The sequence below is a fragment of the Crinia signifera genome, chromosome 7 (genome assembly GCF_055691185.1).
Source record: "Crinia signifera chromosome 7, ASM5569118v1, whole genome shotgun sequence".
Classification (NCBI taxonomy): Eukaryota; Metazoa; Chordata; class Amphibia; order Anura; family Myobatrachidae; genus Crinia; species Crinia signifera.
Window position 1 is genome coordinate 105,005,849 of NC_139223.1, and position 12,364 is coordinate 105,018,212.

Here is a 12,364-nt window from a genome sequence, read left to right on the forward strand (position 1 = left end):
GGACACAACGAGGTGCCATGCCATGGCAAACCTAGAGGGGGTATAGGCGGGGGTAGAGGCCAACCTCTCCACACCCAAATATATTTGTTAATTAACAGCCCATTCGCCATCCAATAACTTTCAAGCACCATAAACTAACACAGCAAACCTGTATGATGGAGGAGAAAAAAGAGTGCACATAATGGAAGGAACTTTAAAACTAAATAACTCATACTGCAGGGAGATCACTATTGTGTTTACATAACACACTATTAAGCATAAGTCTATAACATATTAAACACGTAAATATTTACAGCAGACAATATGCTTGCTTAGTGAGAGATAGAATTATCAGTTGAAAAGGCTATTTATCGTTTCGAACCAGCCACGGCCCAGTCCTGCTGGCGGTCGTGTCTAGGAGAGACATTCGTAGATGAAGTCCCAGCAATGTTCCATTTACAAATGAGTCAAATGCCATCTTCCAAAGTGGCAACAGCTATTGTGGAGCCATCACGTGTAATCAGTAGTTTAGTAGGGAAGCTGCATCTATACTGGATGTTTTCCTTACAAAAGATAGACGTTATCTGGAAAAAGGAGTATCTCTTAGATAAAGTAGACTGGGATATGTCTCTGTACACTTGACTAGATCCTAGGGCCGTGGGAGTGTCCCCCGAGGGTCTGGCAGCTTTCAATATAGCCCCCTTAATATGGTAGTAGTGCATACGCAGCAACACGTCTCTTGAGGCACCATCCGGTGCACATTCTAGACTTAGGAAGTCTGTGTACTCGGTCGATCAGGAGATCTGCTGTGCATGCAGTTGGAAGGAGCTTTATGAATAAATCAACTGCGTAGTCATTGAGACTGGAACTTGAAATATTTTGAGGAACACCTTGGAGTTTAATATTTTGTCATCTCGACCTATCTTCCAAGTCTGCCATTTTATCTAGAGAGTCATGGGTGGAGATCAGATCATTATGGGAGCCTACTACTTCACCCTTTGTTCTCTAGATGGTCTGTTCGTCCCCCCAGGTCGTCTATCGGCTGTTGAAAGGATTGGAGAGTGGAGAGAAACTCCGCTGCTACTTCTGATTTAAACTGCTCTAACAGGAGCTTCATTAACCCTACTGTGAGCGCATCAGTATCCAACATTGGGGCCCCTCAGATGCCATTTCCCACCGGAGTGGACGTATGAACCAAAGTGGCAGGGTCAATAGCGCACGCAGGGGGGGTTTCTGAGTACCCAGAAACCCCCCCAGGAGTCTAAGGGCCCTCAGCTGAAAGCTGAGGGTCCCCTATTTCCATGGATATAAGAATTGTAAAAATCGGCCCTTGGGAACCGGAGATATCTGACTTCAAACCAGTGGTCCCCATCCAAACCTGTTAATTGTTATTCCCAGTCAGATATTTCAGGTTCTGTCTGACATAGAGTTTTTCTGAAAAGTTTTTCCAAAAGCTGGGACTCTCCCCCTTTGATTGACACTAGCAGCTTGTCTCTACTTTTCCCAGAACCAGAGATATCAGCCTGCCAGCAGCTGGTTACTGCTCCAGCTCCACACACCTGGTATGTAGTATTGTATACTCGTGGGCAGATTGCTCTGCCTCCTGAACTCTGATCCCCTAGTCCCCAAAACGATTTGGTAGGTGGGATTCTTTAGTTTTTAATTCCATTAAAATCAAATAAATCTATTTCCGGGAACTGGAGATATCTGCAGTCAAGCAAGCTTTCCTCCCACCAGAAAATTATGAATAATAGGCCCACTCCACTATACACCCCTCCTCTGTGTATTAAACATCCTCTACCACCCTGGAAGTTATGTATCAGGGCCCCTTCATTCAGCCCAATGCCCCCTTCTCCCACCTTAACTCCCACCATTTGTGCAGGAAAGGGTTAATTAGTGGAATTACTGATCCAGGCCCTACATGCTGAGCTGTTTATATAATACCACCCACAGGACATCAAAGCTTCCCCCACCCCTACCGCTGGAGGATCGGTAGGGGCCCCAATACATTGCTATGCCCAGGGGTCTACACTGCTGTTGACGCCCCTGTATGTATGTATGTGTGTGTGTATATATATATATATATATATAGTATTATTATTAATATTTATATACATTTGGTCTATCTATAATACTTTAACTGACCCGGCATATATTGGGTCACCTAAGTGTCCATCTCTGTGCTTTTTCTCCGCCCCTCTGGAAACCCCCTTCTGAAAATCCTGCGTTTGCCACTGAGGGTCCATTGCTAACAGACCGTTTGGTTTAGAAGATTGGGGCGAGGGCTTAAAGAAGGTCACTTGGGGTGACGATTTATCTGCCTTGGGTTTTGTAGATGCCATCTTGAGATTGCAGAAAAATGCTGCAGTACGGGATAGGGTATGAATAGGATGGCTCCTCTAGCTTCCTAAATACTATATCATCACTAGAGACAGGATTATATGCATTTGCATATTTGCATATGCATTTGCATATTTTGCCCATTCTCACTGGTTATTGCATATTTCACCTGAAATCTAGTGATGGTGCATATTTTAGGCTCTGGCCCCTTTCCACCCGCGAGTCACAGCACTGCTTTGCTGCTGCTGGCCAAGTAGTGGTAGAGTGTGCAGGCTGGGGCAATATGTGCGCAGTGTGGGGAACCTTGGTTGTACGACATGTCTGACACTGCTCTAGGCTGCCAATCCATGTTGATAAAAGTCAGTCGGGGCAGATGCCATTACGAAGCTCCTGAACCTTTGCCTGCCCCTGGCCTGGGACTTTACACCAAGAGACAGACTTCTGCAGCAGAGGAGGTGGGCTGAAGGGTTGTGACATCAAGTGTTGCTGAGGAAATGCCATGTCACAGTGAGTATGCAGCGCAGGGAGGAAGCCTTCCACTGTGCCGCCCTCACACGCTATGCTGACATTTGATCTATCGGTGCTGGAGATGAGGGTCCGTGTAGTTGATGCAAGAAGAGCTTTGGACGCTGCAGTCTGCTGTAGCAGCCAGGAAGAAAAAAAATCCTGTGTACGGCACTAGACCTCTGCGGATGCTGTGAGCCTATTTTTAAGGTTTATTTGCAACTAATTGTATGCTGAATTTTAAATAAATAAGTAAAAAATTACTTTTTTTATTATTTAATGTAGCATATTTTAACACTTTTCATGCATATTTTACGTATTTTTCATGCATATTTGCATGCATATTTCAAGCTTTTTATGTTGCATATAATCCTGTCTCTAATCATCACGTTAAATTGCTGGGTAAAGGAAGGATCATAGAGCTAATAAAGTGTGCATGAGCAATCCACTTGGGTCAGCCCTGGAGAGTGGCAGTGATGGAGGTGAATATTATGACCTCCCACGGACAGCCCCGATGCTTCACAACTTTTGCCCCGGGAGAGCTCTCCCTTTTTTAGCAGGGACAAGGGACAGCTGTAGCTTGAGACAGTATCCAATATATTCACTGAGTCCTTATGGAGTAGATGTGTGGCCCCTGATGCTGCACTCTGATGTGGTCTCCCACTAGTGTTGAGGTCTGTCTGCCAACACAGGATCTCCTGAGGCTGTGCACATGTCTATATGTGCCCTCATTATTGCAGGCTGTCTCCAAGATGGCCGCCGCAAGGGGGAGAAGGAGAGGAATTCCCAGAGCCCCACTCTCCCAGCTGGGCACTGAGGACCCCTGCGTCATGATAGTGCAGCCAGAGAGGGTGAGTGGCACCTCCGCTCTCTCACGGAGCTCAGCCGCCATTGCATTGAAGCCCAGCCTACACTTTACATGGATACTGGCTTTTTCAATGCATTTACTATGATTTTTGGCCATTTGAATAAATTTGCTATGATTTCCGGGATTTTAAACGCATTTACTATGATTTCTGGCTTTTCTAATACACTTTACATGGTTTCTGGCTTTTCTAATACACTTTACATGGTTTCCAACTTTTTCAATGCATTTACCATGTCACGGGTTTTATTAAAATTGGGTATCAAATACAGCTGGTGCTCCAGCTGTTGTAAGATCCGATATGATTGAGATTCGTGGCGGCAGCTTCCAGTCATGATCGTGCGAAACCCCCTCCTCTTGTGCATCTCCCTCCTGATCATAGCAGCAATTGTCCCCCCCTCTCCTTGTCCCCTGGCTCTTTCCCCCTGCAGGTGCACAACAGAACTGGCATATGTCCCTCTCTCACTTCATCAAGAGCAGTATCACACCCCCCTGCTGGGGTCACACTATCCACTGCCGGCGTCTCACTCCCTCCTTCTTCTAGGGCAGCAGTTCTCAAACTGTGGGTCCTGATCTTCTCAGCATGGAGTCGCGACTCCATGTTGCTGACCATCAGGCCGATGACTTTTGTAATCTCAGTTAGTGATTAAAAGAGTCTGAAATATATGTTAAATTGTCTGATACTTCAGGCTCCTCCCATCATTTTGAACCTCCACAAGGCTGCCATGTACGTGCTGTCTTCTGACTACACATGTGATGTGATGACCTTCTGTAGTCACTTGCTGGGGTCTGAAGGGTTAATCAGCCATCTTGTCTTAATGTGTTTCTGAGTTTCGTTTCTCCTTCACATTCTTAATGTGTTTCTGAGTTTCGTTTCTCCTTCACATTCTGTAAGTTTCTTTTCCTGCATGTCACGTGTTGCTACTTCCCCATTCTGTTCCAGTTTACTCTGTGTGGTGCACTTTCCAGATAACTGTATGTTTTGTGATTTGTCCGAAACTTCTGTATGCTACACAATGTCCCTATATGGTAACTTGTACTCCCCCCCTAGACACTGTACTTTCCCCACCTACCTAAATGCCAGCCTATTAGCTTGTCGAGCCTACATTCTATGTATTGTTATAAATATGTGTTACGGCCCCCATTAAAGCCAGAGTTGTACCCTGCATTACTTGGTCTCCGATTATTGATCATCTCTATACAGGGTCCCTCTCTCACGGAATTCTAAGGAGTGATCACATTGAGGTCTAACAGGTAAGGGAGGGATAACAATTTACAGTCCAACAGCTGGGGGCTGAGTCCGGGATTCAGAGTCTGTCCCCAGACTGACAGATGAGTAATCTCTCTGTCTTTGTGGGATTGCAGACAGTCTGAATTTGAACCCGTGTATCTCTGTTCCGGGAACAGAAGAACACTTTTACGAAGTCTGGGACTTCTGAAGTCAGGGACTTCACTTCAATGTGCGCACACAGATCTGGGATCTGAACATTGACATTTGTGTCTGGGACACATAGACAGGACCTGGGGTCCGATTTAGTGACCTCAATTTGATCACTCGTCTCCTTATGGCCATTCTTTTCTGTCTTCATTTATTGTATGTTTAAAACTGTCTGTTCTATTGAATATCCTTTGTGTGGTTGGTAAGTGAACACACAATTGATATCTGTATAACTATTGTAAGTGCGGTTGGTAAGTTCACGCACAATAACATCAGGAAAATATTGTTTACTGTATGCCAACAGACTAGCGGCCTTGATGCTTCCTTACCTCTAAGGATAACGCTACGTGAGGCTTCATATACAGTATTCACATAACAACAAGACTCTGTCCACCGTCACGTAGACGGTCTGTTGTTTCACTAACATTTTGTACTTAAAAAATTATATTAATGGGATGTACTTAGAGGAAATATAGTTCATATAATATTCAGATAAAGACCAACCCTCACAGTCTGCTGCCACAGGTCCCGACCTGCCTGACTGAGACGGCGCCCCTGGTCTGAGTATTAAGAACTTTCCACGCTCCCATTCACAGTCAGAAATATTGATACACAATCATACCCCGATATGGGTGGAAATAATAGTAAGAATAAAACAGTCTATCCACCCCCATTACCTAGTGAAACATGTAAGGAATATGTTGCCCGTAATTCATCCACGGATTACTTCTTAGTTAACCCATGGGTGGACAATTTAGCAGGGTGGACAGAAGCAGTAAGTCCCAACCCCTTTCCCCGTGATGGATCCAATTACCCTTTCTTCATGGATATGGTCAAAGGTCTTTGCCTTGAGGACAAAGAAGCCTGGCCATATTACACAGCAGATCCCAAGTGGGATATGAAATACATGCGTGCAGGAGGAGAACAATGGCTCATCATCGCTCCCTCCTGGTACGACACAAACTTATCTAAGAAACAGAGAAAGATAAAATCTGTCACAACAAAATTACACAAAATAGAAGAATTAAGGAGTAATAAGACCCTTAAAAATCTGTCACCTCCTCCCTATAGCCCAGTCTATCCCTCACTAACTGACACCGATCTCCTTGCCATCGCAAGCCATGTTGTCAGCCCAACTGCACCAAAACCACCCAAAAAGGAAAAAACACCAGTCCACAGTAGGGACAGTTCACCCAGTCGTAGAAAAAAAGATGAAGAGGAGGATATACCCCTTTTAGAAGGCTCCGACTTAACGGCAGAAGAAATAGAAGAACAAAATATACTTGCCCGAGCAAGAGAAAAGTCTAAAAGAATCCATGCAGACAAATCATTAGTTACCACAGAAGTCGGCCCGTTAACAATGAGATCAGGTGCAACATATGAGGGAGTCCAAACCAGCCTCCCCTTTATGACAATAGGAGATCAATTGCTCACAAAACCAATTGAAATAGAAGATTTAAATAGAATCATTAAACACTGCCCGAAACCCACTGTCACCCCGACAGGATGCATTGCCTATCTTAAAAAAGCATGCAAAGGCAGGAATTATACCCAAGAGGATATGAGACTAATCATTGATAACGTTATTGACCATTACCATGGTTGGAACTGGACCCTAATTCCCAGTATAGACAAACAGCCCAAAGAGATAGGAACTATCCAATACCCCCTAAACACAGAAAAAGGAATAACGCAAATGTGGACTGAAATAGAAAACCACATGATTACTGTTTTCAAAAGTCGATCCTCCCTACCCGTAGCAGTGGCCTGCAAACAGAAACCCACTGAATCAGTCACAGAATTCTGGAAAAGATTTAAAAAATGTTGGACTGAGGAAGCAGGACTTCACCCACAGTTGGAGACCCTACTCATATCCACATTTATTAACAACTTACTCAGTTCAATTGCCACACCAGTAAAACAAAGTGTCTCTAGTTGGACTTCGGACAAATTAGACGACTTTGAAACCCACCTTTATGAAAAAGAAGCTGCAGGTTGTTTTGATGTTAAAAAGGTCCTGCCCAGTACCCATAACTATCAAAATGTCAATCCAAAGAATCAAGGTAGACCCCAGAGGTTTAATCGCAATACCCAGGGCCACCCACATCGCCCACCACAACAACCACAGCCTTATAGGGCCCCTCCCTATAACAACAATCAAGTCCCAGTTAAACGAGGAACCTCTTGTTATAATTGTGGCCAAAACACACATTGGGCCAGGGAATGCCCATTCCCACCACAAAGGCCCCAACAACCATCTTTCACACAAGGGCCACCCAGAGCAGCCCGTGGCCCCACACCCGTCCAAGACCATGTGCGTTTTAGGGTTGACTGGTCCGACCCCACCCTGTGACGAGGCCCGAAGGAGGGTATCCCATCTTTTGTCCAATTCACCACCCACTGGGAAGATGCACCCCTTGTCACATTATATGTGAATGGGAAGAAACTACCTTTTCTGGTAGATAGCGGTGCCACAACCAGTGTCCTGTGTTCCTTACACTATGATGGTGAATTACAAAAGACTACTCCTTCAATGGGAATCAACGGGATACCCACTGACACTTACCTGACTGACGAACTGACCATACAATCTGAAAACGGACGTTATTTAGGTGAACATCAATTCAGGGTCATCGCAGAATGCCCTGTCAACTTATTGGGAAGGGACCTTTTCAATAAATTCCGCATCTCCATCACACCTTCACCCAAGGGAAGTGGACTTCACGTCACTTCACCACACTTCTTAATGTCCCAAGACTCACTTAACACTTCAATTGACAAAATCAACGCAGGAATCTGGGCCAACGGTCCCTATGACACAGGCTTCATACCCTGTACGCCATACAAAGCCAAACTCAAACCAGATTCAAGTCAAGTGTACATCAAACAGTACCCACTCTCACCAGAGAAAATTGAAGGTCTTAGACCAATGGTACATGAATTCCTTGAACAAGGCATACTGAGATATGTGATCTCACCATACTGCACACCCATCAACCCGGTCACTAAGGCTGATGGAAGCATTAGATTCGTACAGGACTTGAGGAAAATAAATGACCTCATTGTCCCCATTGCACCCATAGTGCCAGACATAAACACACTCATTTCAGCCATCCCTGCAGATGCAGCCTTTTTCTCCGTTGTGGATTTGAAAAACGCATTTTTTAGCATTCCGATCGATGCAGAGACCCAATTACTTTTTGCTTTTTCTTTTGAAGGTAGACAACTCACCTGGTGCCGTCTACCCCAAGGCTATATTGACTCCCCAGTAGTCTATAGCATAGTCCTCCAAGCCACATTGGCCCCATGGCACCCCCCCCATAGTTCTGTCCTGCTACAGTATGCAGATGATCTGCTACTCTGTAGTCCAACGGAGGAGGCCAGCCGGGAGGATGGTATATCACTGTTAAACTGGTTATGTGAATGTGGACACAAGGTGTCCAAAACAAAAATGCAATGGTGTCAAAAGCATGTCAATTACTTGGGTTTTGTGCTCTCTGAGGGAGAAAGGAAAATCAGACCACAACGCATACAGTCTGTACTGGGCCTGGTCACCCCAGCTACCCAGAAAGATATGCTGTCTTTCTTGGGTATGGTAAATTACTGCAGACAGTGGATTTCTGATTGTTCCTATTACGATAATATCTTGAGACAATGCACACTCAAAGACAAACCCAAAGTCATACAATGGTCAAATGAAATGTTTTCTGCATATGAAAAGCTCAAAGCAATGTTAGTTAAAAGCCCCGCGCTTGGTCTCCCCAACTATGTTTTGCCATTTCACCTGTTTGCAAGGGACACCTGTAAAACTATGGCGGGTGTGCTCACCCAAGTTCATGGAGGCAAAATGCGACCCGTCGCATTCTTTTCAAAGGTAATGCCGGTCACTGTACAAGGAATGCCTGCTTGTCTTCGAGCACTGGCTGCCTGTGCAATGGTTGTTGAAATGGCTGCCGCACTCACTTTAGGACACAGTACCGTTCTTCATACTACACATAACGTACTGTCCATCCTCAAAGGCTTACATACACAACACATGTCAGCCCAAAGACTCAGTGGTTACGAGGTACTCCTACTAGGTAACCCATCACTCATTATCAAGTACGCAACAAATTCAGAGGGACCGGTGCCCATACTCAATGCCCTTTTAGGCTTAAAAGGACCTGACGACGAGGCACCTCCTCCACATGACTGTTCTCTGACAATTGACTCAGAAACTTCACCCAGAAGTGACATGTCGACTGTGCCCATACCTGACGCCGACATAATTTTTGTTGACGGATCTTGCAGTCGACCAAATGACAACACGTACCAGGCAGGCTACGCAGTAGTTAAACTTCCTCAAACTGTTCTTGAAGCAAAAGCAGTTCCTCTACAATCAGCACAAGCTGCTGAACTAATTGCTCTCACAAGAGCATGCCACCTATACACTGCAAAGCCTGTCACTATTTACACAGACTCCAAATATGCCTATGGCGTTGTCCACGACCATGGTATGATTTGGCAGCGCCGAGGCTTCACAGGCGCTGATGGAAAAGGCATATCACATGCCCAATTAATCACTGATCTCCTACATGCAATCACACTGCCTTCACACATTGCCATCCTCCACTGCAAAGCACACACCGGAGGAAAGGACGATATCTCGCGGGGCAATGCCCTTGCTGACACTGCTGCAAAACAGGCTGCTACCACATCCACATACAATCTCACACTGGCCGTAATCTCGCCACCATCATTAGATGACACATACTTACTTACGGAATTACAGGCGGCTGCCTCTAACTCTGATTTATCAGATTGGACATATCCAATTCTGCAGAAGAATCCACAGACTGGATTAATCTGCAAAGAGGGGAAACCGTGTATCCCCCAAACAAGTGCTTCACTGTTCATAGCACACTACCATGGAGTAGGTCACCACAGTAAAGTCACGACAACACTGCTCCTCACCAATGATTTTTACATCACAAATGCAAAAGAACTTGTAAACCAATATGTTAGCAGATGTATTGTGTGTCTTAGAAACAACCCAAACAACCCCAACAAAGCAAGACACCAGCATCTTGAATACCCAACCACCCCGTTTACTCACCTGCAGATAGATTTTACCCATATACCAGGTACAGGAAAACAAGAATACGCTTTGGTCATAGTTGATATGTTCTCACGATGGCCAGAAGCATTTCCAACAAAGTCCGAGGACGCAAAAACAGTTGCCCGCATTCTCACGCAGGAGATCATTCCGCGATGGGGATGCCCACTACAAATCAATAGCGATAAAGGATCAGCCTTTACTGCAAAAGTCACTGAAGCTCTAGTTAAAGCCTTGCAAATCCAATGGAAATTCCACATTCCCTATCATCCCCAGAGCTCAGGTATCGTGGAACGAATGAATAGGACTTTAAAGGATAAATTACGTAAAGCAACAGGAGGCACATTTGCAAAATGGAAACAAGTCCTCCCTATAGTACTGGCTGAAATTAGAATGACGCCACAAAAGACTCTAGGTTATTCCCCCTTCGAAGTGCTAATGGGCAGACCCTTCCCCACGCCCTGGGCGAAGAAACCATTAGTCATAGCGGAGGGGGACTTAGAAGTAATAAGAGAAGAATACATAAGATCCCTAATACAGAAACTAGATGAGATTGAACAAAATGTTATCTTTAAAAATCCTTCTCATCCACAGATACCCACTCACCCATTCAGGGTTGGAGACAAGGTCGTTGTGAAGATCCTGCCAAGGAACAAGAACCCCGGAGACTTCGCATACGGACCAGAGACAGAAGTGGTCGCTGTCACAAGAACGGCTGTTCTTACAGACGAGGGACCAACGTGGATCCACGCATCCAGAGTAAAGAAAATCCCAACTTCAGCTGCTATCGACACAGAGGTCGACACCGATCCAGAGATTGACACAGGCCGGACCAGCGAGGTACTAACGAGGGTAGACAACCCTGACCTCCACCCTGGAGAAGAACTGCCGGTTGGAGACACCGAGGACGAGGATTTACAAACTCCTGAAGCCGAGGGGGACTTTGAAAGAAATGATTCCCCCCACTTTAGCCCTAGTGACTTTGCTAGGTCTTGCAGTATATATACCCCTTAAAGCTGAAGTAGATATAACTCGAAATGACGAAATGTTAACCCTATGGTATAATTCATCTAATACCCATGTTGCCACATTTGTGCTTGACTATTTTCAATTCCCAAAACTAGCTAAAAAGAGAGAAAAAATCGATCTAGCCATGCGATTCGATCAAGTACCACCATCCAACTTAAGGCCCGAAGTTATTTATATCTGTGTAACAAGTGATTACTGGGGACACAACTGCGATTATTTGGGGGCGGCAGCTTGGAATTCAGGGAACAAGTGGAATTACCGCCCCACCGAGGCCCTGAACAGGAAAGACAAACATAACAGGGCCCTCATAGACAGAATGACTATCTTTAGGCCCACCACCAGCTGCACCTCCTCTAACGCAGACCGACCCCGCGGGTACTGGAAACCTAAGACCCTCAAGCCCTGCCAGTTTACGATAAATATAGAAAACCCCAGCCCCCAAGACAGCGGCCTGTACGTATTTGGACTTCACTTCCCCCGAGGCCTAGTCCCTAGCCCCCGGCAAACCTTCTACCTAAAGGATATGTATAATGGTAAAAACTATGTCCCCAGTGCACAGAGGGGAAGGGATGACACAGGTAAGCCTCTTATGCCACACATAGTTAAGTTCAAAGACATGTTAGCTATCAACAACCCCACTTATGAAGATACTATAGCTATGGAAACTGGATTCTCAGATGTTAATTTTTGGTTAGAATGGATGAAATATAATGCCCATAAAAGTAATAATACTGATTGTTATGTATGTGCTAAATCCAGACCTCATCTAGGTACTGTCCCCCTGAATATACCAGAATCAGAGGATAAATGTTTTTTTACCTTGTACACTGATAATAAGACATTAGATAATGAATGTGAGTCATGGAAAAGGAATTATCCCATTTTGTCTAAACACACCAACCCAGGTAACGCTATCACCATCTACCCAGGTAATTACACTTGTTATTACTCAAATATCACCAATGGAGCTGATTTAAAAGTATTTCCTGAAGGATTCTGTGCCACTCGCAGATTCTTTACCCTACCCATTATGAAAAAGTCCCTTGGTGATATTTATTTTATCTGTGGTGATATGAAAATTAGAACCAGACTCGAAAACACATGGAAAGGAGAA